Source organism: Trichechus manatus, unplaced genomic scaffold (genome assembly GCF_000243295.1).
Source record: "Trichechus manatus latirostris isolate Lorelei unplaced genomic scaffold, TriManLat1.0 scaffold00109, whole genome shotgun sequence".
NCBI lineage: Eukaryota > Metazoa > Chordata > Mammalia > Sirenia > Trichechidae > Trichechus > Trichechus manatus.
In genome coordinates, this window is record NW_004444045.1 from 8282758 (window position 1) to 8310096 (window position 27339).

Genomic DNA, 27339 nt, shown 5'->3' on the forward strand with positions numbered 1-27339 from the left:
AGGGTCAAATTGCCCCCATAGGGTTTCCAAAGCTGTAAATCTTTACGGAAGCAGACTGCCACATTTTTCTCCTGAGGAACAGCCACCGATCTTCTGGTTAACAGCTGAGCGCTTAACCACTGCGCCACGAGGGCTCCTTTTCCACCCTCTGCACGCACCCTAAAATACAACTGGAAAGGTCCAGTGAGGGAGCACTTGATTAGCCATCAGAAAGTCTGGGCTGCTTCGTTCTGCCGCTTACTGGCTGTGTGACCCTGGAAAAGGTACTTAATCTCTCTGAGCCTTGGTTTTCTCTTCTTGAAAACGAAGATAATAATAACCACCCTGCTAATGCAACAGAATTGCTGTACGGATGGAGGGAGATGATGCATCCTTAAAGGACTGAGGAAATGCAGGGAATCATTACTGTTTTCTATAATACACTGAGAAAATGGATGAAACAAAATTGGCAAAATGTTGATAACTGTAGATGCTGGGAAATGCGCACACGGGGATTCACTATGCTATTCTAATTTTACGTATGTTTGAAAATTCCCAAACTAAACTTTTTAAAACCATATACATCGATCCAGGAAGTATCCAAGTCTTAGAAGTACATGTGTGTTCACATGCGTGTGTGTGTGCACGCACACACACACATGCACACGAAGGTATAAAAAAAAACAAAACTCACTGCCTTTGAGTCTATCCCAACTCATAGCGACCCTGTCGGACAGAGTAGAACTCCCTATACGAAGCGACAGTTCCCTGAAAAAGGGCCAGCAGCGGGGAAGGGACAGAGCTCTGTGCATAGCGATCACCAGTTCATGAGGACACTTTCACAGAGCCCACCCTCCCTCCAGTGCCCTCAGCACCCTCCCAGGGCCTCTAACATGGCATAGCACATGGGACGATGGTGTACCCATCCACTGCAGCCTCCTGCATAGCACCTTGAGCTCTTTGAGTGCAGGGACAGGGGCATGTTGTAGCTACCTCACTCCCTCCCACCCAGCACAGAGCACACTGTTGATTCACTCAGCAGATCCCCTTTTTGCAGCCACTCCGCTGGCTTTGTGATGCTGAGGCTGCTCTCCTGCCAGGCAGTCAGGATGCCTCCAACACCTTCCATCCTGCTGTTACAGCATCGCAGCCCAGCTACCCTCAGACTGTCTGCCTGGGAGAGGCAGAGCTGGCCAGAGGGGACAAGCATCATTACTAAGGAGACGGTTAGGATGGGTTCAGGTTTTAGCCAAGCACACCCAGGTGGCTCTGCTAGGCTTACACACTTTGAGCAACTCTGCCTGACAGCCACCAGCAGGGGTGGGTCCTTTACTGGTCAGGCTTTCCAGAGGTAACAGGAGCAGTAGGAAGGGCAGACCTGGGACACTGGCTGTTCCATCCTCCACCCCACATTGATGCTACAAGAAGACACAGATTTCCCTTGATCTTCTCCACGCCCCACAGCAGCCCCCAGCGGCCCCCTTTGCCCCTCAGAGAAATGCATCTGACTTACTCCACCCTATTCCACCCACCCCTCTTATCATTGCCCCCACCAGGTCCCCCTGGGAGGGAAGAGCGTGGGCAGGAGAGAAGGAAGATGAAGGAGAAGAACATTGACTCTTATATGAACCAAGAGACACCAACCACAGTTCTACCCATAACAGGGCCCCAACGTTTGGCCCCAGGTTCCATCATAAACCACAGAGGAAGTTCTCACCAATCTCAGTTTCTCATCGTGGAGGCTGACGGTGAAGAATCTCATGGCTCAGCAGCCTAGCAGACAGGTCCTTCCCGCTGGTCGCCTCCATGGGGCTCTAAAGAAATAATGGCCTGAACACAGTCGTCTGCCTTACTTCCTTATCCCTTTTCTTAGTCTCCTGGTGCTGCTGGAACAGAAATATCACAAGTAGGTGGCCTTAAAGAACATAAATTTATTTTCTCAAGGTTCAGGCGGCTGGAAGTCCAAACTCAGGGCACTGGCTCTAGGGGAAGGCTCTCTCTGTGGGCTCTGAGGGAAGGTCCTTGTCTCTTTCAGCTTCTATAATCCTGACATGGCATTCCCCCTTTCCTGGGTGATCAAGTGGCTTCTATCTTCCCCCATATGTGCTTCTTGTCTCTGTGTCTATACTGCTCTTTACAGCTCAGAAATGATTAGGTTTAGGACACATCCTGCACTGACATGGCCTCATTAACATAACAAAGAAAACTATTTCCAAACTGAGGGGAGGGGGGACACAATTCAATCCATAACACCCCTCCACTTCCAAAGTCGTCACAACAACAAAAGGCTTTCTGGACAGTCTTCTTGAGTGTAAGTGAAAGTACTCACTGCAGCTGGCTTCCAAATAAACAAAAAACAAGCCTGTTGCCATCAATTCCAATTCATAGCGACCCTACAGGACAGAGTAGGACTGCCCCGTAGGGTTTCCAAGAAGCAGCTGGTAGATTCAAACTGCTGACCTTTTGGTTAGCAGCTGAGCTCTTGTCCACTGTACCACCAGAGCTCCTGCTTCCAAATAGACAAATAGATACAACACTTGTTTCTTCAAATTCCATCCATCTAGCCCTCTGTCTTTCTCCAGCCGCACCTACATGGCCCAAGACATGTTCAAGCTAGGGAAACAGACGGCCTTAGGCTCGGATCCTAGCTCTACCACTTACCAGCTGTGTGAACGATGGCAAATTATGTAATCTTTCTGTGCCTCAGTGTCTTCAACTATAAAATGGGATAATAATTGTATCTATCTCAAAAGACTGTTCAACAGATTAACTGAGTATGTCTGACACATGACACGTAGTAAATGCGCTATGTGTTACTGTTGTTGTTATGGTGGTGGTTAATATTATTATCATCATCACTGTTGCTATTTATTAGGAACCCTTGTTTCTGGCTTCCCAAAAAGTCATCTCTTTCTTCTCTCCTTCCAAACCAAGCTTACTCACCTTTTCGTTGATCAGGAAGTCTGTTCTCAAAGTCCAAATCATTGCTCAAAACTAAAGCATGTTTTTTTTCTTTCTCAAACTCTCTTCCTTCCTACAGCTCAAATGTTCATCTGTTCATGATGCTTTGTGAACCTCGAGACATTGCATTTTCCCTGAAAAAAACAACAAAATACCTTTGGCTCATCCATGAACTTGTATTAATAATTGCTGCCCATTTACAAAGCTCTTTTATTTACAGTTTGCCATTAATCCTTTATGGAGGCCTGGAAATGGTAAGTGATTTTCCCCAGGCCCTACTGCTTGTAAATGGCAGAGCCACAACTGGACTCCTGGCCTGACTCCACATCCAGTGTCCTTTCTAAACCTCATCTGCCCCTGTGAGATACCTGAGAATACACACCAGACACCAGAGACGCCATTTCCCAGGAAACCCTTCCCCTTCTCACACGATAAGGGGTCTCTACAGCAGAGAGTCATAACTAAAAAATGGTGATGGAGATGAATTTAGGTCAACATGGAAAGATAGTATGATATACTGTTGATTTAAAAACCAGATTACAAACCATGATGTACAACAGGATTTCATTTTTGAAAACACACACACATACACACAAAGACAAGTCCGGAAAGATATACATTTAGTGTTGACAGTGTTAGAATGAATAGTTTTTTTATTATTATTCTTTTGATTTATCTTGTATTTTCTAATTTTTCTACAAAACACATTATTGTATTTGTAATTTTAAAAAACCTGAGGAAAAGTGAACACAAATGTGTAAATGCTGTACTGTTCACCTGTGAGCTGCTGGGTTTGGAGCTTTCTACTAACTGAGGAGAAATGGATAAGCGAGAGGAATTTTGTCTCTCCACGGCCTCTCCACACAAGACCCTGAACCCACATAGCAATGGCAGCCCCCACATTTCCAGGAAAGCCTTTGTTCCTCCTCAACCTCAATATGAGGTGATCAGAGAAGAAAGAGCGATCCTGGTAACAGCAGAGAAAGCTGGCAGTGACAAGCTCTGGAATTTGGAGCAGGATGTACAGCATGAGGGAGTTGGGAAAATGGGTGCTGGAGAGGGCAAGTCCCACAGTGACTGTTGCAAAAGGAGAAGGCTGGACTAGGGTGCCGAGGGCCCTTTCTCCTTGTGTTCCATGAGTTTTTGGAGACAGTCACCCCCCTGGCAAGAGAGGCAGATGCATCATAAAACATTTTTGCCTAACAGAATTTCAAATTCTCATGGACTTTCTGGAGCCATGGAGGCTGGGTAGAGCCCTGAAACTATTTCCCTGAGATAATCTTTAAACCTTAAACCAAAAATATCCCCTAAAGTCTACTCAAAACCAAACAATAGTTTAGCTTAACTAGTAAAACGTCTGCCTTAAGCATTGTACTCTTTTAAGAAATATCTATATGGGATCATACAGATGGGATGGCATCAAGGACATAATACATGAAGAAAGACAAAGGTCATTAAAAAGACAGGAAAGAAAGAAAAGACGAAAATGTATGTCGAAAGAGACTCTAAAACTTGCTCTTGAATGTAGAGTAGCTACAGCGAATGGAAGAAACGATGAAGTAAAAGAGCGGAACAGAAGATTTCAAAGGGTGGTTCGAGGAGACAAAATAAAGTATTATAATGAAATATGCAAAGACCAGGAGTTAGAAAATCAAAAGGGAAGAACAAGCTCAGCACTTCTCAAGTTGAAAGAAGTGAAGAAAAAATTCAAGCCTCGAGTTGCACTATTGAAGGATTCTATGGGCAAAATATTGAACGATACAAGAAATATCAAAAGAAGATGGAAGGAATACACAGTCATTGTACCAAAAAGAATTGTTTGATGTTCAGCCATCTCAGGAGGCAGCATATGATCAAGAATGGAGAGTACTGAAGGAAGAAGTCCAAACTGCACTGAAGGCATTGGCAAAAAACAAGGCTCCAGGAATTGATGGAATACCAGTTGAGATGTTTCAACAAAGGGATGCAACACTGGAGGTGCTCACTTGTCTATGCCAAGAAATTTGGAAGACAGCTACATGGCCAACTGACTGGAAGAGATCCATATTTGTGTCCATTCCAAAGAAAGGTGTTATAGCAGAATGCAGATATTATCGAACAATATTGTTAATATCACACACAAGTAAAATTTTGCTGAAGATCATTCACAAGTGATTGTAGCAGTACATCGACAGAGAAGTGCCAGAAATTCAAGCCAGAATCAGAAGGGGACATGGAATGAGAGATATCATTGCTGATGTCAGAAGGATCTCGGCTGAAAGCAGAGAATACTAGAAAGATGTTTACCTGTATTTTATTAACTATGCAAAAGCATTCAACTGTGGGGCTCATAACAAATTATGGATAACATTGCAAAGAATGGGAATTCCAGAACACTTAATTGTGCTCATGTGGAACCTGTACATAGGCCAAAGGGCAGTCATTCAAACAGAACAAGGGGATACTGTGTGGTTAAAAATCAGTAAAGGCATGTGTCAGGGTTATATCATTTCACCATACTTATTCAATATGTATGCTGAGCAAATAATCTGAGAAACTGGACTATATGAAGAATAACGTGGCATCGGGATTGGAGAAGACTCATTAACAACCTGTGCTATGCAGATGACACATCCTTGCTTGCTGAAAGTGAAGAGGCCTTGAAGCACCTCACAACTGGACCAATAAGCAACATTGTGATAAATGGAGAAAATATTGAAGTTGTCAAGGATTTCACTTTACTTGGATCCACAGTCAACGCCCATGGAAGCAGCAATCAAGAAATCAAACAACGTACTGTGTTGGGCAAATCTGCTGCAAAAGACCTCCTTCAAGTGTTAAAAAGCAAAGATGTCACTTTGAGAACTAAGGTGCGCCTGACCCTAGCCAGGGTGTTTTCAATGGCCTCATATGCATGTGAAAGCTACACAATGAATAAGCAAGACCGAAGAATTGATGCTTTTGAATTATGGTGTTGGCAAAGAATATTGAATATACTGTGGACTGCCATAAGAATGAATAATCTGTCTTGGAAGAAGGACAGCCAGAATGCTCCTTACAAGTGAGGCTGGCAAGACTTTGTCTCATATACTTTGGACATGTTATCAGGAGGGACTAGTCCCTGGAGAAGGACATCATGCTTGGTAAAGTACAGGGTGATTGAAAAAGAGGAAGACCCTCAATGAGATGGATTGACACAGTGGCTGCAACAATAGGCTCAAACATAGCAAAGACTGTGAGGATGGTGCAGGACTGGGCAGTGTTTCATTCTGTTGTACACAGAGTCACTATGAGACAGAACAGACTCAATGGCACTTAACAACAACAACATATGGGCTCAGAATGACAACAGGAACTCAGAAGATTAGATAGGAAACTTATGGGGCAGTGAGTTTATGTTAATGGAGGAGGAACAACTCAGAAAAGGAGGTTGAGCATGGTTATACAACTAGAAGAATTAATCAACGTCAGTGAATTGTACATGCACAAATTGTTGAACTGATGTATATTCTGCCATGTATATTCTCAACAACAACAAAAATAAAATGCTATTTAAAAAAATTTTGCCTATGAAGGAGAATTATTATAGGAGTAATGCCTTTCTAGCAAGAAAAAAAAAAAAAAAAGCAAACTCTGTGACCTTGGATAAGATTACACCAGATGGTTTCTAACTTCCTTAGAGCTCAGATGTTTTCAGATTCTAAGACAATGACTCTTCCTCATAATTTTGCTTGAACTGATCAAAATTCATCTGGAACTGGAGCATCGTAGATGCTCAAATAAATTAGGTTTCCTTCCTCCTTCTGCTTTTCCATTCCCATGACTATCATCAGTTGCCAGTTCCTCCTTCTGGGTTAAAGAAAGAGAGAGAAAGAAAAGAGGGCATTAAGGAAAACCCCAACAGTTTATACTGGCAAAGGCAAACCCAAGTGGAAGAGAGCAAAATATTCATATGCACTGGCATTGTTGAGACGCCTGTCAGCTTCCAGAGTATTTGGACCAGAATCTTCTGAAGGTGGCAGGGTAGCTACAAGTGTAACAGGAAAGGAAATGCATTACCAATTCCAAGGGAAAGCACCCAGCAAGCTCTCCTTTTTGCTCCACAAGCTCTAGGACCAAAGACTCTGGTCTCTATTATCACATCTTGATAAACCTCTATCACTCACTTCACAGGGGTTCGGGGCAAGGAGAAGGCCAGGCAGGGATCAGAGGTTCCACCCTCTACCCAGGTCTGTCTCCTGGCTGCCTTGGCCTAGCAGGTCCCAAGCAGGAACCTGAGACAGCTCATCTCTCCTCAGTGTTCACAAGCAGATTATTTTCCCCAGATAAGAATCTGGACACTTCTCATACTTCTAGAAGAGCTTTCTCAGTGCCAAGGGCATAAGGGAAAGGCAGCTCTCAACTTGCCCAGCAAGTCAGAGCCTCTGTCTCCATACAAGAGTGAGCCCTTCACACACAACCTCCTAGTGGGGCAATGGGGTAGGGGCTGGGGTGTGGGGTGGACCTAGAAGCTGGAGTGGAGAGAAACATAGGCCGTACGGTGAGGAGAGGGTGGCTCATCTACACTGCCTTCAAGTCTCGGTGTGAGGCATCATGAGGAAGGAGATGGACTCCTGGGATCCATCCAGAGTCTCTCCCCAGGTAAGGTACATCTGCCTGAGAACTTCATCTTCAAAGAATTTGTCCTTACATCATCTAATTTGAGCCTCACTACAATCCTAGGAGGTACTCAAGGCTATTATCATTCTCATTTTACAGATAAGGAAATCTAGAGACATTGTGACCTGTGCAAGATCACACGAGTAAGTATCAGCACAGCTGGGACCAGAGCCCATGTCTTCTGGAACCGTTAGCCCCCTCCTGTCTTCAATTTCTTCTTGCTCAGCCCAGATTCCGCAGGTCATCACTTCAGTTTCTCTCTTGCAAACATGCTTACCTTGCTTTATCCAAGGTCCTTGCATCACACTCACCTGGCCAAATTCCAAGCCAGAGGAACCCAACTGCCCAAGCCCACTGTGGCTACATTGGGATCACCAAGCACGACTAGAGGAAATCATACAAGGGTGTAGACCAACTTCCTATAGTGCCCTTCAAACAAAGTCAAAGACCTTAACATGGCCTACAAGGCCCTGCACAAGCTGCCACCTACCTACTTTTCCAGCCACATCTCCTTCATTCATTCTACAAATAATTATTGAGCACCTGCTCTGTGATTACCAGGCTCTGTGCCCCTTCCCTTTGCACCCTATACTCCAGCTATGATAAACTTCTTTCAGTTCCTGAAATATGATTCTTCTCACCCCAGGCCTCCCTCTGCTTAGAAGACTCTTGCACTGCCTTCCCCTGACCAATACCGCCTCCATTCAACCTTCAGATCACAGTTTCCATATGGCTTCCTCTGAGCAAACTTTGCTGACCTGCTAGATGGGGGTTGATGGTCCTGCCAATGTGCACATATAACACCTGTTCACCTTTCATTATGGCACTTTTTGATATGTTTAATTATATGATCTGAATTGCTCACCATTGTATCTCCAAGGCTAAGCAAACATTTTTTTCAAAGAAGGAACGGATCTATAACAAGCTTTAATAAATATCCATTGAAATGAAGACTTCTACACGTGCATCTTGGGCCATCCTATCTGTCACTGGGGGTGGATAACCAGATCGGACTAATAAGGTTGCTGTTCAGTTCTGACCCCTAGTGTATCCCTTCCTCTCTAGCCTTCCCAAACAGAGGAGGACCACTCCTCTGTCCTCCAAAGGAGGTCCCAAAATGTTTAGGGCCCATCTGAAAAGTATGTATAAGAGCCCACTTCCACCACTGCTTTGTTCCCTGTTGAGTCTTGATGGGGACACTCAAGGAGAAGAGACCAGAGTGTGTTTGGCATCTCTACTTGGAGCCTCTCCTTGCCAGAGGGTTAAAGCTAAAGAGGAGAGCCATGGAGTCCTACTCTCCCCATTGTAATCTCTCCCACCCTCCGCCCTTGAACTCCAGCTCAACAGTCTGGTCTCTTCATTGCTCCCTTGCTCTCTCTCACTCTCTCACATTTGCTCACATTTTTGCCCTACCTGTACTAGTTTTCATTGGCAAAAGTGCTGGGCTAACAAGAGACAAAAGGGTCACATAAACCAGAGACTCCATCAGCCTGAGACCAAAAGAACTAGATGGTGCCCGCCTACCACCAATGACTGCCCTGACAGGGAACACAACAGACAGTCCCCGATGGGGCAGGAGAAAAGTTGGGTGCAGAACTCAAATTCTAGTAAAAGACGAGACTTTACGGTCTGACTGAGACTGGAGGTACCCCAGAAGACATGGCCCCCAGACTCTCTGTTAGCCCAAAACCAAAACCATTCCCGAAGCCAACTCTTCGGACAAAGATTAAACTGGACTATAAGACATAAAATGATACTCGTGAAGAGTGTGCTTCTTAGCTCAAGTAGATACATGAGTCTAAACGGGCAGCTCCTGCCCAGAGGTGAGACGAGAAGGCAGAAAGGGACAGGAGCTGGTTGAATGGACAAGGGAAATCCGAGGTGGAAAGGAGGAGTGTGCTGTCACAGTATGGGGAGTGCAACTAGGGTCACATAGCAGTGTGTGTATAAAGTTTTGTATGAGAAACTAACTTGAACTGTAAACTTTCATTTAAAGCACAATAAAAACACAAAAAAAGTGCTGGGCTAAGAGTCAGGACTTTCAAGGGTGTATGCGCAAGCTTAATATTTGTGAGACTTGGGGCAAGTCCCTTAGCTCCTCTGAGCCCTACTGTTCTCATCTGTAAAAACAGAGATAGTGATACCTACCTCACCCTGTTGTGTTGTGGGGGAAATGGAAAAAGATGTGCAAAACTTTCGTGAAATGTTCTGTAGATGCCAGATACTACAATCTATATTCTTCCCCCATCCTTCACAGCCCTCTTCCTTTATGAAGTCTCCCAAAATGACCATGGCCCATGTTGTTGTTAGGTGCCGTCAAGTCAATTCCAACTCATAGCGACCCTATGAACAGCAAAATGAAACACCACCCAGTCCTGTGCCATCCTCACAATCTTTGCTATGTTTGAGCCCACTGTTGCAACCACTATGTCAGTCCATCTCATTTAGGGTCTTCTTCTTTTTCAATCACCCTCTACTTTACTAAGCATGATGTCCTTCTCAAGGGACTGGTCCCTCCCGATAACATGTCCAAAGTACATGAGATGAAGTCTCATCATCCTCGCTTCTAAGGAGCATTCTGGCTGTACTTCTTCCAAGACAGATTTGTTCATTCTTCTGGCAGTCCACAGTATAGTCAATATTCTTCACCAACACCATAATTCAAATGCATCAATTCTTCTTCAGGCTTCAGGATTCATTGTCCAGCTTTCACATGCATATAAGGCCATTGAAAACACCCTGGCTTGGGCCAGGTGCACCTTAGTCCTCAGAGTGACATCTTTCCTTTTTAACACTTGAAAGAGGTCTTTTGCAGCAGATTTGCCCAATGCAATACGTTGTTTGATTTCTTGACTCCTGCTTCCATGGGTGTTAATTGTGGATCTAAGTAAAATGAAATCCTTGACAACTTCAATATTTTCTCCATTTATCATGATGTTGCTTATTGGTCCAGTTGTGAGGATTTTCGCTTTCTTTATGTTGAGGTATAATCCATACTGAAGGCTGTAGTCTTTGATCTTCATCAGTAGTAAGTGCTTCAAGTCCTCCTCACTTTCAGCCAACAAGGTTGTGTAATCTGCATATCGCAGGTTGTTTATGAGTCTTCCTCCAATCCTGATGTCACGTTCTTCTTCATATAATCCAGTTTCTCGGATTATCTGCTCAGCATGCAGATTGAAAGTATGGTGAAAGGATACAACCCTGACACACACCTTTCCTGATTTTAAACCATGCAGTATCCCCTTGTTCTGTTTGAACAGCTGCCTCTTGGCCTATGTACAGGTGCCTATGTACAGGTTCCACATGCGCACAATTAAGGGTTCTGGAATTCCCATTCTTTGCAATGTTATCCATAATTTGTTATGATCCCCACAGTCGAATGCTTTGCATAGTAGATAAAACATAGGTAAACATCTTTCTGGTATTCTCTGCTTTCAGCTAGGATCCATCTGACATCAGCAATGATCCCTCATTCCATGTCCTCCGCTTCTGAATCTGGCATCTGGCCCATACTCTTCCCTAATTACTGTTGTTGTTTGGGAGCTTTTTCTTATATGTTGGAGTTGGGAAGCTTTAAGTAAACGTTTAAAATAGAAAAATAAAACAAAAATGTCATAACCATATACTATGTGTTCTGAGAAGTAGTGATGATAATTTTAGTACCTACCTTATAAGCCCTTGCTATGAGGATTAAATGACTTAAAACGTAAAGCACTTAAAACTGTGCTGGCACATGGTAAGTCTAAATGAGTACTAGCTGTTTTTATCCTCCTCCTCCTCCTCATCATCATCATCATCATTACTATATGCTGGTGTGTGCCTAGACAGCCTCTGAAGGAATATTCCAGAAACTGTTGACAGTGGCTGCCTCTGGGAAGGGGGAACAAGGTCGATATGGGACAACGATGGGAGCAATTTTCCTCTTTCTTGCATATATCTTTATAGTTTTTTACTTTTAACCCACTTGGATATATTAGCTATTAAAAATAAATAAAATTTAAATTTAAAATGCAAATGAACGATATAACCAGCATACACACATATAGCCCTGATTTTGTAACATTCATTTGGCTGTTTGTCATCTCCAGCTTGCCTCTGTCAAGAGGTCCCAGTTCTTTATCTTCATCTTCATCACCATCGCCATGTTGACAACTGCTGTCTATTGACCTATTGACCCAGCACTGAGCTCAGTAACCTCATATACCAAATCATTTAACCTTCACATCAAACTTGAGAGCTAGGAATATTCCCATTCTAGATGTGAAGAAACTGAGGAGTCCAAAAAATTGAAAATTAATCCAAGATTCCCCAGCTAGTAAGTGGCAGAGGAAGGACCCTATCAGTTCCTAAGGCTCGACTATGGGGACTATTAGGCTCTACCACCCAACCCCTCCTGCCCCCATCCCACTCCCGCCCAGCCAGTTGGTGCATGACCCACAAAATAGACCAAGGTTCTGGAGAAAAGAGCTTGTGTCATCTTTCTTTACATTCTCCATGCCTGCCTCCTCCTCCTCCAAACAAAACAAAAAAGTTATAATAGCTTTGCTAGCCCTGGACAAGCATAAAACCAAATCAGTTGCTGTCAAGTCAATTCTGACTTATAGTGACCCCATGTGTATGTCAGAGTAGAACTGTGCTCCATAGTGTTTTCAATGGCTGGTTTTTTTGGAAGCGAATCACCAGGGCCTTTCTTCCAACCTCCAACCTCCAACCTTTCAATTAGCAGCTGAGTGGGTTAACCACTTGCACCACCCAGGGACAAGAATGGGCACTTGTAAAATATTTGTTGAACTTAATTAAATTAAACTTGTTGTCAAAAACATAGTCCGTTCCCAGGTCACAATCTTCATTACCATTATCATCATCACAGGCAAACATTTCATGAATTGTCTACACTGTGCTAGGTTCTGGAGAAGATCCATGAACGTGTCAGTCCTGGCAGATCTAGAAAGAGCTTCTGGATAATACTTCAGGTGAATGAGAAGGGAGCTGAAATCTACTGAATATCCCTGCCTTTTGTCCCTTCCCACCCACACACACCCATGTACACTTCTGTGAAATATCCTCAGTTCAGATAAGGTGTTTCAGCCATAAATCTATCACGGTGGGGCAAGAGGTTCTATTTAGCAATTACAGAGCTGCAACTGCACAGCAATTATCAATTCAAGGAGGAAAAGAGCTCAGCTTGCATATCTCCCTTATCTTGGGCTCCGGCTGAGATACCTGTCAAAACAAGAGCCAGCAGGGCCGGGTGAGCTGCCTTTCAGGTCTGACATCTCTGAGGCCTGGCTGAGATCAGGGCTGGCCCTGAGGCCAGGTAAGGTGCTTCCAGACAGAACCAGAGCTGAGTACCCTCCTCAGATGGGAGGAGATGTGGTGTGGAAACAGGATTCTCCTTCACCTCCTTGATCCTTGGGAGAAAGGGGACACCCTGCCCTGTAAACTAGGAATCTGATGCTTCCAGAAAGTCCCAGGTCAGAAGGATTTTGCCTCTAACACTTCCTCAGAGAAGGGGAAAGTATTCATAATATTCCAGATAACAGAATCCAACAGTCATCTTCATAGGAACTAACCTGTGTATATCACTGGAAAGTTTACAAAATACCTCCTATCCATTATCTCATTAGCTGTTGTTTCACAACAGTCCTAGGATGTCAGCAGGGCAAGTGTGTTACCCCTATTTTTCAGATAAGTCACAATGAGATGACTTGTCCAAGATCACATAATTCGTTAATGACATCTATTAGGTTGAACCATTTGAAACTGCCAATAAAGATGGAAAACCTCAGATCTTCTCTCCCTCAATTTAGAGGCAAAGGAGGGAGAACAGTTATGCACGTCCTGACCATGCCTTGACCTGGCAAAGCCCCAAGGGAGACGGAGCCATTCTGCTAGCATGAGGACCACACACAGCCAGCAGATCCATACATCATATCAGGGACTTGGGGGAGGCTGAGAATAGTCGTCCTATCTTGGTCCTTCCGCATCCTCTGCTCCACTCTGTGCTCCAGGACCAACAGGGACAGCTGGTCACCTCGACAAACTCTCATATGACTGAGCAAGGACTCACGTGAAGACTGCAATGCCACTCAGCATCGCAGTCCAGGCTTCACTTGCCCACTGGGAGGCACAGTGTTGCCGCTCTCCTCCCCATGGGGTTTCCCATGGTTTCAGGTGTCACCTGTATCTCCTCTAGGCTGAGGTCCTACATGGCTATTTTTGCCCTCACCTCTGTCCTGACCTTGTCTCCAGGCCCCGGACCTCTTCTCCAAGGTCAGCAGGACTTTTGCTTGGGATTACCTTGCTTCATTGCAATCAACAAACCAAAAATCAGAATTATTCTACTCCCAGAGGGCCTCACTTCCTCTCCACTTTTTCTCTCTCTCATCCCTCTCCCTCTTTCTCTCTCTTCGCAAGTTCAAAACCTCAGAGCATCTCTAAATCCTTTCAGTTCCGTTTGCATTTCCAACCAGCAAAATCTCCCTCAACTATTTTATCAGCGTTAAATCTCATCACATTCTTCCAAAGATTCAAGGTGACCCACAAAAAAGTAACTTGGTGTTCACTCAATGGGCAAAAGCAGGAAAAGCCCTGGCACATTTGCAGCAGAGAGGGTCTCTTCCTCCCCTTTGCCTGTGGCCCTGACTCTGGACTTCATCTCCTTGAGGTTGGAATGGTGACTCTTTTACCCATTACCTGCACATAGTACAGTGCCTGACACATAGTAGGGGTGGAAGAAACTCTCCCTGCATCAGGCATGCGGAACATGTAGTTCTTAACGCTGGTCTGCCTTCTAGGGTTCTCCAGCCATGGGAGAGGAAACCAGAAAAGAACAGAAGGGGCAGGCGTTTGTTTAGGGACCACCTTCACTCTCTCTGGCTACTTCCCATTTTTAAATCTGTCTATGGTTTTCCATTTTTAAGCCCTACAGAGTAGACAACTGGTAGAATCTCTGGGGGTGAGAATTCTGAGTTCCCATCTCACCAATGCATTGCCTCTCTTCTCACCAGTGCTAGAAAATCTAATGACAGAGAACAAAGCCCAGCTCTCCATAACTGCAGATGAGGCTTCGAAAGCAAATACACGTGAGAGAATGCACAAATACACATCAACTTAAATTCATACTAGGGTGTAAATGACTGCTAACAGGTCTTTTCTTGAGAGCTAATTGATGAAGACACCTGAAGCGAGAGATGAAGTCTTCTTACAAAGGAAAAAAAGGAGCAGCCGGAGTTGAGGCCATCAAAGTGCTCTGGGGGAGAAAGCACTGGCCTGGGAGTCTGGAGCCAGGAATTCCAGGCCCAGCTCTGCCTGGAATGCATTCTGGGACTTCAGTTGTTCTGCGTCTTTGAATCTCAATTTACACATCTATAAAATGGAATTATTAAATTAAGTGATCGCTAAGATCCTTTCAAGGAGCCCTCGTAGTGCAGTGGTTATGTGCTTGGCTACTAACAGAAAGGTCAGCAGTTCGAACCCACCAGCTGCTCCGTGGGAGAAAGATGTCGCAGTCTGTTCTCATAAAGATTACAGTCTTGGAAACCCTATGGGAACAGTTCTCCTCTGTCCCATAGGGTCATATGAGTCAGAATCGACTTGACGGCAACAGGTTTGTTTTTTTTTTTCTTGGTAAGTTCCTTTCAAGATCTGACAAACTGTGATTCAATTATTTCACAATTTTGTCTCTGCCTATTCAGTTATGCATTCTTAACCTAATACTGTTGTCATGGATTGATTATGTCCCCCAAAAAATGTGTGTGTCACTTTGGCTGGGCCATGATTCCTGGTGCTGTGTGATTTTCCTACATGTTGTCAATCCTGCCTCTATGATGTTAATGAGGGAGGATGGGTGGCAGTTGTGTTAGTAAGGCAGGACTCAGTCTACAAGATTGGATTGTGTCCTGAGGCAATCTCTTGAGATATAAACAAGAGAAGGGAGCAGAGAGACAGGGGGGCCTCACACCACCAAGAAAGCAGTGCCAGGAGCAGAGAATGTCCTTTGGACCCGAGGCTCCTGTGCCGAGAAGCTCCTAGTCCCGGGGAACATTGCTGAGAAGGCTGACAGAGAGAGAAAGCTTTCCCCTGGAGCTGACACCCTGAATTTGGACTTTCAGCCTACTTTACTGTAAGGAAATAAACTTCTCTTGGTTAAAACCATTCACTTGTGGTATTTCTGTTATAGCAGCACTAGATAACTAAGACAGAATTTGGTACCGAGAGTGGGGTGCTGCTCTAACAGATACCTAAAATGTGGAAGCGGTTTTAAAACTGTGAATGGATAGAGCAGTGGCAGCAACAAAGGACCAGCAGCAGCAGAGAACCTGCAACAGCAGAGAAGCAGCAGTGGCAGAGAACCTGCAGCGACAGAGGAGCAGCCGTGGCAAAGAACCAACAGCAGCAGAACCAGGAGACCAGTGTGAGACGGCGCTGGAGCTGACCCACGGAGCAAGAGAGCTGAATGCCTGTGCACAGGCAACTTTCTGTGGAGTGTGGTGCCTCTGGGCACTTATTGGTGGAGCTCCCGAGCTTTGGAACACTTGCTCCAGCAGGGCAGATGCGGGCGTGAGGCCCGAGGGCCAAGAGGCCACAGGAAACAAAAGCAGAAGCTGAAGAGACAGGGGACACAAGAAGCTGAGCTGCCTCAGTCTCAAAAGGTACAGCCATGACCTCAGGGGTTTCAAAGGGTGGAGCCATGGCCTCTGGTGTTTCTAAGAGTGGAGTTGCCACTCAGATGGACTGGGAGAATGGTGCGCCTAAAGCCAAGGGAGCAGAGTTGCTGTCCCAGTGGGCCTGGAAGGTGGAGCTGAAGCCCAGGGCTGAGGGGCCTCCACTCAGAATTTGGAGAGTGTGGCCAATACTAAAATCTGGAGGGTAGGGCCATTGTGTAAATTGTCTCAGAGAACAGAAAATTATTTTCAAAGCCTTGAGGGCTAATGTAATGTGTTCTGCTGACTTGCTTGGTGCCTGTTATCCCTTCTTTCCCTCCAGTTTCTCCCATTTGTAATGGAAATGTCTAGCTTGTTTCTGTTCTGCCATTGTACCTTTGGAAGCAGATAACTCGTATTCTAGATTTCACAGATGAAGAGGAATTTTTGGATTTTCGACTTGGAGTTAAGACTTCTGCTATGTTATGATGGGGTGAATATGTTTTCCATGTTGCAAGAATGTGATTTTTTGGGGACCAAAGGGTGGAATGTCATGGATTGAATTATGTCCCCCAAAAAATGTGTGTGCCACTTTGGCTGGGCCATGATTCCTGGTGCTGTGTGATTTTCCTATATGTTGTCAATCCTGTCTCTATGATGTTAATGAGGGAGGATGGGTGGCAGTTGTTAAGGCAGGACTCAGTCTACAAGATTGGATTGTGTCCTGAGGCAATCTCTTGAGATATAAACGAGAGAAGGGAGCAGAGAGACAGGGGGGCCTCACACCTCCAAGAAAGCAGTGCCAGGAGCAGAGATTGTCCTTTGGACCCAGGGTCCTTGCACAGAGAAGCTCTTAGTCCGGAAGAATATTGATGGGAAGGCTGACGGAGAAAGAAAGCCTTCCCCTGGAGCTGACACCCTGAATTTAGACTTTTAGCCTACTTTACTGTAAGGAAATAAACTTCTCTTTGTTAAAACCATCTGCTTGTGGTATTTCTGTTAGAGCAGCACTAGATGACTAAGACAACTGTGCATACGACAACTATTTCTCATGAACATGCCCAAAATTCCCATTGTTCAGACCATGAGTCAAACAATGCCTCCCAAGTAGATTTACAAACCAAGGTCATCATCACCATGAAACATATAAAGAGAAACAGAAGACTGAATGTCAATATGATTACAGTCCTTTGGGATAACAAACTTGAGACTCAACTAGACAGGAAATACACCCCTGTGATGGCACATATGAAATTAAAATAATCCCTCAGATTTGTACAGTGATTTACCATTAACCATGCTCTTTCAGATCCATTATCTAACTTGATCTTCTCTAAAACTGCGTGAAGCAGACAGGGCAAGAAGTATTATCCCCATTTTATGGATTTAAAAAACGCGTCTCAGACTGAGGAATGGCAACAACAAGTCGGTGGCAACCAAGACTCAAACTCAGATCAAGTGGTGTTCGCTTTCCCTTCCCCCACTTCCCCCACTGCAACCTTCCTTTTTCCTTTTCTCCAAAAGCCAGCTAGTCAAAAGCAGAAGGAGATCAGCTCTGGAGGGAAACCTGAGTAAGCAGCAAAGGAGCTGGAGGCCAGGGCACCCCCCACCCCCACCCCCCCGCCCATTAGCTCTGTCTGCTCTTGGCACTGTTGCTGCCACTGGGGCCTGGGAGTCAGCAACCACCCCACCAGCTCCTAGTTTTCACTGCTCCTCCCTGGAGCTGCCTGGACCACACAGCTCATTGTCTCCACGACCCCCATTAGCTCCATGCAGCAAGCAGCAAGGTGGTTAGCCCTCGCATCACCTGCTTTCCCGTGAGCTCCGCCTAGCCAAGGCCAGGTTTACTCTGCGATAATAGCAAAGCAGGAGACTTCTGCTCGTGACTAATCAAGCAAATAGGCCAGAGGTGAGAACAAACCCAGCCAGGGAAGGGAGTGGGGGCGGAGAGAGAGAAAGAAAAAGAAAAGAGAGAGAAAGAAAGCAAGCCGCTTTAATAACAGGGTAACTTCCCTGTTGAGGATTACAATCTGCCAGCGTTTCACCAAACTTGATGACACCTGGTGACAAGTTAATAAGCCAGATACCTCACTGTGTGCGTTAAACAGATGCCCCGGCCTCCTCATCCAGGGAGGTAACCCCCAGCCGCCAAAAAAGAAAGGCGAGTCAAAAAGAAAAAGCCAGCAAGGTGTGGGGGAGGGGGGCCAAGAAGGTGGGGAAACGGGTTATTTCTGTTGTCAAAATGGCCCCAGCAATAAATCACCATTAATAATACTGTCATCTATCAAAGACAAGCCCTGGTTGCCAAGGCCTTTGAAGTGGCAGCACCTATAATTTCCCACCTATAAAAGGCACCGTTGTGCATATGTCATGCTGGAAACTGACAGGAGCGAGACACAGAGGAGTTCATAACTTCTCCACGCCCATCCCAACAGCAAGCCCCAGAAGACGTGCTCCCTCCCCACTCACTCACTCACCCTGGGATGGCCCCAGGGTCCAGGCCTGTCTTCACTCCTTCTGCCTCAGGTTTGAAAGGCAGGGGTTGCTGAGGCCTCCAGATGGCAGTGGATATGGGAGGCAGGGGTCGGGGGTTGCCAGGGAGAGGGTGAGCGTCCAAACAGATCTGGAAGCTCCAGCCCCACCAATGAGCTAGCCTCTTGGGTGACTGAGGAGTGACACTCAACAGCCTCCCCTGAGAACTAATCCCCAAGATTGAAGGCCTGGATAAGCCTGAGGTGGGCCCTGTCCTCAGAGCCACCGGGGCAACCATTAAAAATGTCATTTCCAGGGCCCCCCCAGCCCCCACCCAGGGCATAGCTAGATAAGACTCAATGGGGTGTGGTCATAGCATCTGCACCTCTAGCAAGCTCCCCAAGAAGTGATCTTAATGCCCACAGAAGTCTGGGACATGCCAGCCCATGGTCCCTTTCCTCTGTCAGGCCAGGATTCTGGAAACCACGGAAGGACTCTGGATGGAGCCTGAAGCTCAGCCCAGGAACAGGCCTGGCCAAACAGAGCTAAGGCCCTCAAAGCCACCCAATCTGCTGGCAACGTCCAAAACTCCCATTTCCTGATGACTGGGATAAATCTTCTAAATTAATTGAACCCAGCCCTCTAATCCCCTACTTGACATTGTGAGTGATTTGTTCCTAGAATTAAAAACAGACCCAGAATGCCCTCATCCTATCAAGGGGGAAGACCCTCTTTGCGTGAGGTCCATTTAAATGTGACTTAGACCCAAGAATCCCCAGGTGTCTCTAAAAGTGAACATTTATGGAGCACATACTATGTCTTCAAAAAAACAAACAAACCTATTGCCATCAAGTCAGTTCCAACTCATAGTGACCCTACAGGACAGTGTAGAACTGCCCCGTAGGGTTTCCAAAGAATGGCTTCTGGATTCAAACTACTGACCTTTTGGTTAGCAGCCGAGCTCTTCACCACCGAACCACCAGAGCTCCACTTTCAAACTACGAAGAAAAAAAAAACAAAAACCAAACCCATTGCCATCGAGTCAATTCCAACACACAGAGACCCTATAGGACAGAGTAGAACTGCTCTGCAGGGTTTCCAAGGAGCACCTGGTGGATTTAAACTGCTGACCTTTTGATTAGCAGCCAAACTCTTAACCACTACACCACCAGGGTTTCCTCAAACCTGAGGTAGGTAAAAATGAGGAAACGGTTAGGTAATTTTCCCAAGGTCAACAGCTAGCAAGCATCAAGCCTGGCCTGGAGCCCACATCTTTCTGACTCCAAAGCCCATGTCTCCATCCCCTAGACTTTCCTGCCTTCTCTCTAAACATGCAGATGTTGAACTGTCAACATTTGAGCTGCCTATGATGTCTTTGAGAGCCTGCTGAGCTGCTAGGAGTTAAGGACTAGACTTTTATCATTTTATGAGGGATTTAAAGCTACTTTTATTTGTGGGGCATTGTTCTGAAATAGTTGCCATATATTTTTATGTGTTTTATATAAGCACATATGTAGTTTATTGATAGGAGTGCCTGTGTGCATTTGTTTTGTGAATCAGCTCAGGCTTGAGGTCCCAGGGACCCCTGTCTGTACCCCAGAATCTCTCTGCTGATGGCTCCCCCTCCCCCTACTAGTTGCTTCTCCTCTCTGCACCTCAGTTTCCTCCTGAAAAAATGAGAGGGTTACCTGTAGCTGTGGAGTGATTCCGACTCATCGTGGGCCCATGTGACAGAGTAGAACTGCCCCATAAGGTTTTTTAGGCTGTAATTTTTTTTTTTAATTTTTTTTATTGTACTTTAGATGAAGGTTTACAGAACAAATAGTTTCTCATTAAACAGTCACTACACATATTGTTTTATGACATTGGTTAACAACCCCACGGCACATCAACCCTCTCCCTTCTCGACCTTGAGGACCTTTTTTTTGGTGAAAATATACATAGCCAAAGTTACACCATTGTGAAAGTTTCTGCATGTACAATTCAGTGACATTGATTACATTCTTCCAGTTGTACTGCTATTCTCACTATCCTTTTCCAAATTATTCTATCAGTTAGGCTGTAATCTTATGAAAGCAGATCACCAGGCCTTTCTCCCGCAGTGCTGCTGAGGGGGTTTGAACCACCAATCTTTAGGTTAATAGTTGAGCACAAACTGTTTGCGCCACCCAAGCACCTTATGAGAGGGTTAGGCTAGGCTATTTTTATAACCCCTTCCATCACTAGCACTTCTGATTCTTTCGGAAGCCCTAAGGACGAAACAGAATGGTTAGAGTTTGCCTAAACGGTCTCTCCTGTCCCATCCTTGAAAGCTAAAAAGTCAGCACCAAAGTCTCCACATATCCTGAGGCAAATAGAGGAGCTTCAAGGTCTCCTGAGTATCACCAAGAGAAATTTCTGCTGCTCCATCCCCGCCTTCCACCATAGTGCCCCAAGAAGCCCACCATCACTGTGATGGAGAAAGCTTATCTGGGGAGACACACCGGCACCTGCCCTTCTAGCTCTTCCCAGATCCTCTGGGGCTTCATTTCATTCTCCAGAAGCCTTGAATTTTTCACAATGTCAGTCACACGGTCTCGAGGTGTCTACAAAAGCCTAGAGGCATTGACTCTATGAATCCTAGAGAGGGGTTTTCTAAGGCTCAGAGTGTTTCAGAGCCTGATGGACGTCTCCTGAGGTCACAGTACTTTACTACGGGTACGGAGGAGGGGAATGAGCTCACGGTCTGGCTTTCCTAATGATGACCCCTCGCTGTGGGCCTGCACAAGCCCTTCAGCCTTCTGGGCCTCAGTTTCTTCTGTAAAATAAGGGGCTTAGGTTCACGATTCCTGAGGGCACCTGTGGCCCTTGAGTTTCTGCCTTTCCCCACTCTCATCCATCCACCTATAAAAGCACCATATGGCATTTCACAACCACCCAGGTGAAGGCACACACACACGTGCACACACATGTAGAGGGGCCACCCCTGTGCCCCTGGCCCTTGGCGCCCCATTAACAGGCTCTGCTTTCTCTCCTCCACCACAAACAAGCTTTCCTCAGCCTCCAGAAGCAGCTCCCAGAGATGGACTGGCCCAGCCGTGGCTCCTGAGAGGACAGCTTCTTGGCAGAGATGGGAGTGGGTGGAGTAGAGCATATTTTTTGCTTTGAGGCCCAAAGCGCTGTCAACCCTCTTCAGCTGCCCTGGGGCCTGAAAGCCATGGAGAGATTTACGACCTGGACAGCTTTGATCCAGGCCTCTGATAAACATCAGGAACAGCTCGACCCTAAGCCCCGGAGGAAAAGGTTTATGGATTGGAATGCAGCCTCCTGGAGAAAAGAGCCGAGGAGGGGTGCCCAGGGACAGGTTGGGCCATTAAAGTCCTCACATCAGCAGAGCCTCTGTGATCCTCCCTTGCCCTTTGGGAGAGGGGCAATGCAGGGTTGGGGACTGGGGCCTCTGAAACCAGAGAGAGGCGATTCTGTCAAAGGTGACATGGGGGAGAGTGTGGAGGGGTAGGCCCAGGCCTCTGAAATTCCCTCACATCACTCATCTGTTCTTCCAAACATTGTTACCTGTGTTCCTCTAAACTGTAGACTAAGAGAGATCAGAAAGAGGGAAAGCGCCAGATAAGATATGAGTTGAAAAAGGAATGAGTCAGCCAGCAGGCCTTCTGGGTTTTGTTGTTCCCATTCTTGTTGTTGATATTGTGATGAGTAATGATGAGGGTTGTTAACTGCTTGATTATCATTCACCTCTGCCTCCTTGCAGAACGGACTAAAGGCCGATGGAGATCACAAAACCCTCATGGCTTTCCCCCTGCCCTCAACTTGGCCTATCGGGGCAACTGGAAGCCCATGTTCCCTCATGAAAGAACCCCAGCTTTGCTGATTGAAAAGATATCCCAGAAACAGAGCCACATTCAAGGAGCAGGAGGAGCCAAGATGGTTTCATCTGGACACTTCCTCTGATTGGTCACCTCAGGTTTAAAGTCTCAGCCTCTCCAAGCCACCTCCACAAAACCATTCCCCTCCATAAAGCAACTTCTGCCGCGTGGCCTTTCACATGCTGGGGACGTGGTAGAAGGACCCTCACAAAGCAAGTGAAACAGACAGGGTCTCTGGCCTCTTGGGGTCTGGAGTGTAATACAGACATGAGCAGACATACAACTACAGGGACATGCCGACAAACTTGCAGCTGTTCATCGTGACCAACCAACAAGTCTGAGGCCGGCACATGCGGGAATAAATACATATTTGGGTCTAAGGACCCTGGCCTGTCTCACAGGGTCATCTTGAGAAATAGCTGATGTCAGACGATGAGCGTGAGCAGCTGTTCTCCATTTGCGCTCAACAAGAGGAAAGGGCCTTAAATTATAGCGCGAGGGATTAAGGTTAAACATTAAGAACAGCTTCCTGGCTAGGAGGGTTGTGAAACACTGTAATGTGTTACCAAGGGACTGTTGTAGAAATTCCTTTTTCAACAAGACTTTAAAGGGGAAGGAGGTTGGTGATCTGCCCAGCATGTTTTATTAGGAACTTTATTAGGTCATCTGGTCCTTCCTTCTGAAGGCAAGGGCTTGGACTACTTACCCACCAAACAAGGCCTTTCTGGACACAGGATGACCTCTACAGTTCCTTACAATAAAGAATGTTGTGATTCTGAAAAACGCCCTACACCCTACACCATGAAAAGGGAATCCAGAGGCATCAGCAAGACCACTCTTTGGTGCCTTCTTCCAGGACTTGGCTGGCAGTGGTAGACCTTAACAATTGTTGTTGTTGTTGTTAGGTGCTGTTGAGTCGATTTTGACTCATAACAACCCTATAGAACAGAGTAGAACTGCCCCATAGAGTTTCCTAGGCTGTAGTCTTTATGGGAGCAGATCACCAGGTCTTCTTCCTGTGGAGCCGTTCAGTGGGTTGGAATTGCCAACCTTTCAGTTAGCAGCCAAGTGCTTAAACGTTGAGCCACCAGGGCTCCTAAGACGTTACCATAAGAGGGGGAAATAGGGTATTTTTCTCTGTGATCCTCCCTTGCCCATTGGGAGCGGGACAAGACAGTTATTTACTAGCCAACCCCAAGAGAAGCCCCACCCTACCCCCATCCCCAGGACAGAACCGTTCCCTCCAAGTCAGATGGGTCAACCCCAGGATGTCAGATTAGCACATAACATTTCCAGGACAAACAGGGCACTGATTCTGATCAGAGGGAGAGAAAGACATATAATAAAACCATAACATTTTATTGACAGATGAACAATCCCCCCCATTTCACAGATAGGGGGACTAAGGCTTAGACATGAGCAATGCCTTCATATAGTCACTTTATATCAGAGCTGAGATTGGAAAACCTTGTACTTAAAGCCAGAAAATTCTGGTTAGGAGCCTAACTTTACCACTAACCAGCTGTGTGACCTCAAACAAGTCATTTAACCCCTCTGGCCCTCAGTATCTTCATCTACAAAGTGGGAATGTTATAAAGATTAGGCTTAATACATGAGGCACTGCTGTCAGCTCTAGAGCATCATATCCCTTGAACTCACCACACTTATATATCATTACTCTTAATCTGTGGTCCTTTCTGTTCATGTAGCTGCCTTAAACTTAGCGCTCTAGCTTGAAAAGTACTTCTTATAAATTCTCAGATTAACAGAAAAATAAAATGTTTGATCTTTAAGACCATAAAAGGTGTGTAATTGTCATCAGTCATCCTCTTATCCAAATCCTCTCATTTGGCAGAGAGGAGATCAAGGGTGCCCATGGGCCCCTAGAGAAAGAAGAGAACGTGCTGGAAAGAGGTTATAGGATGGAGGAGGATAAGCTTTGTTGACCTCTCAGTGCTGTGGAAACCAGCCTGCTCCCTGGCCCTGGGTATGATTTTCAACACATCAACTTGAAATCCCAGGTACACTAAGTCATTCTTTGGCCCCAAATTCCTTAGTAGCCTCCCCTTCCAGAGTCCTCAGTTACCTGGTACAGGATTAGCACCCAGAGGGTCTCACAAAGTCGTTCCTGACTAACTTGACTAGCCCAATGTCGGGGTTTGCTAACACCAGGGTGGGGAGGGAAGAACAAACTTCCTCCCCAGTCTCGATGTCTCGATCTTCTCAGTCTTCCCCTCTGTTGTCCCCCGACTCTTACCTTCTCCAGCCCCTCCCCAACACACTCACCTTCAGGCTCAATCCCACCTTTGTCTCTGAAATCAACCCCAGCCAAGGCAAAAGGAATTGAAAGAAACCCAAGGATATTTTTGAGCACCTCTTACTTGCAAGACTCTATGTCAGCAAACATTATCTGACTTGATCCCCCAAATAATCATGCAAGATAGTTATCATTACTCGCCTTTTCTAGATAAGGATATCAAGGGTCAGAGACGTTACTAAGCTGTCCTAGTCACACAAGCATCAAAAGTGGCAGGTCTGGGGATCTGAGGCTCTGAAGCCAGCCTTCCTCTCCTGCGGAGTTGGCCCCAGCCCAGGCCCGGCACTCAGCAGCAAGTCATTCTTCCTGAATGTTTTTGGCATTGCTTGCAAGTTCTGATGTTACAGCCTTCATCTTGTCCCTGGGCCTGAGTCCCCATTTCAGTGACATTTCATGTCCCCTGGGATTGGCAGAACTCCCTCCCCATTTTCCAGGAATCAACTCGACAGCAACTGGCTTGGTTTTGGTTTTGGTTTGGAGTTCTTGGACATGTCAGACATCCCTGCAGTCACTGACCTGCCTGGACTTTGAAGCTTCCAGATTCTCCCTCACCATGAGCCCCCTGACTGTCAGGAGGTCCACTGCCTTACCCCTACATACCTGAAGGTAACAACTTTCCTGGGTGACCACCCTGTCTGTCACCATCTCCTGCAGGTACATGGCATACCTGCTGAAAGGGACTCCCCCCAGGGTCTGCTCATCCTAGGGCACTGTGTTTGCCTATTTGGGGTCCCCCAGATTCCTCCAGTCATGCCCAGACTAAGATGTTGCAACCGGGCCTCCCAGAAACACCACCAGATAGGGTCACAGCAGCATAGCAGTTAAGAGAACAGACTCTGGGTCAGACTTACTACCTGGAAGCTCTTGGACAACTACTTATCTATGCCTTAGTTTCCCCGATTATAGCATGAAAATGTGATGTAAAATGGAAATAACGCTCATAGGATTATGCTGAGAGTTAAAGGAGCTAATATTTGTAAAGCAATTAGAACAGAACCTGGCACGAGGTTGCCGCAGTGTTGTAGTTGTCTGCGTGCTCCTTCTTTCTGGGTATGATTTTCAATACGTCAACTTGAACTCCCAAGTACACTAAGTCCTTCTTTGGCCCCAAGTTCCTTAGTAGCCACCCCTTTCCTAGTCAGGCCCTGACTCATGGAGGGAGACCCCATGTACATTGCCCAGTCCTGCAGCGTTCCCATGATCACTTATGGATTGGACCGTGGTGATCCATAGGGTTTTTCATTGGCTGATTTTTATGAAAATACATCACCAGGCCTTCCTTCCTAGTATGTCTTAGTCTGGAAGCTCTGCTGAAACCTATTCAGCAACATAGCAACACACAAGCCCTCACTGACAGATGGGTGGTAGCTATGCATGAGGTGCATTGGCCGGGAATCGAACTTGGGTCTCCTTCATGGAAGGCAATCATTCTACCACTGGCATACATGAAGCAAATGCCTATGCCCTCAAGTCTTAAAACTACAGACCAGAGATCCAGTCACAAGCTCAGAGAATCACAAGGTTGGAAAGATCCCTCCCAATACATAGTATCTGAGAATGAGTAGGCAGCCTCTGGAATACCTACAAGAACACAGAGTTTGCTCCCTCACAGGCAGACTATTTCAGTGCTAAGTAGTTGTAACTTTTTGTCCCCTGAGCTAAAAGCAGCATGCTTGGAGCTTCTACCTACTGGCCTGAGACCTGACCCCAGAGCTCAGCTCCCGACTCCCTTCTCATCCCAGTTCTGGGCACTCTCAGCTGTGCTCTGTGATTTATGAGCAGTTTCCATGCTGGCAGGTAATGCAAACCAGCCTAGTGCATTCTTGCCTGCTTCCCACACCTTTCTTCTGCTGAGCCCCCGGGTCAACATACCAGCACGCACACACACTCGTGATGACAGCTTCCAGGGCTGTTCAGCCAGGCAGGGCATGGCTCCAGAGCCGAGTGGATGGTGCCTGGGGACAAAGTAGAGAGTGTGGGCTCTATCACATGTCAAAGACAGGGGAGGGAGAGGCTTTCCAGAATCGGCCTTAGCACAAGCAGCATAGACAGGTGTGGGGGGATCTGGGAGGCACCAGGAAGTCTCCTGGCCCTTCTAAGGTCTTTCTCCTTTGGGTTAAGCATTGCCCTCTCCCTCCATTCCTTTATTCAATGCAAACATTGGTAGGAAGGATAACACATAAAGCCTCCAATACTTTGGTGCAAATGAAACTGATGTTTTTGAAGGGTGAGTGATGGGGTGGATGCCTGGGGAGAGAGAAGGTTCTGGAAATTGGAGGAGAGACTCTTATGCAAACTCTCCTCTACTTCTCAGTTTGCCTGGAAGGATTGAAAAGAACATTAAATAATATTTATTTCAGGGCCTACCATGTGTCAGGCACTGCCCTTACCAATGACCTAAGGGAACATATTTAATCTTTATAGCAACATTATGAGATAAATACCAAAATCTCCTGTTACAACG

The 27339-nt window shown here is 46.1% G+C and overlaps 1 long non-coding RNA gene across 1 annotated transcript; it reads right to left on the reverse strand.

The window, feature by feature from the left end:
* Positions 1 to 1708: 1708 nt before the first annotated feature.
* Positions 1709 to 26831, reverse strand: LOC111821836 (uncharacterized). The gene is made up of 3 exons (XR_002825172.1): positions 26748 to 26831; positions 2923 to 3074; positions 1709 to 1862 (listed from the first exon to the last, which is right to left on the reverse strand). It is a non-coding gene; the product is annotated as an uncharacterized LOC111821836 (long non-coding RNA).
* Between the last annotated feature and the right edge of the window lie 508 nt (positions 26832 to 27339).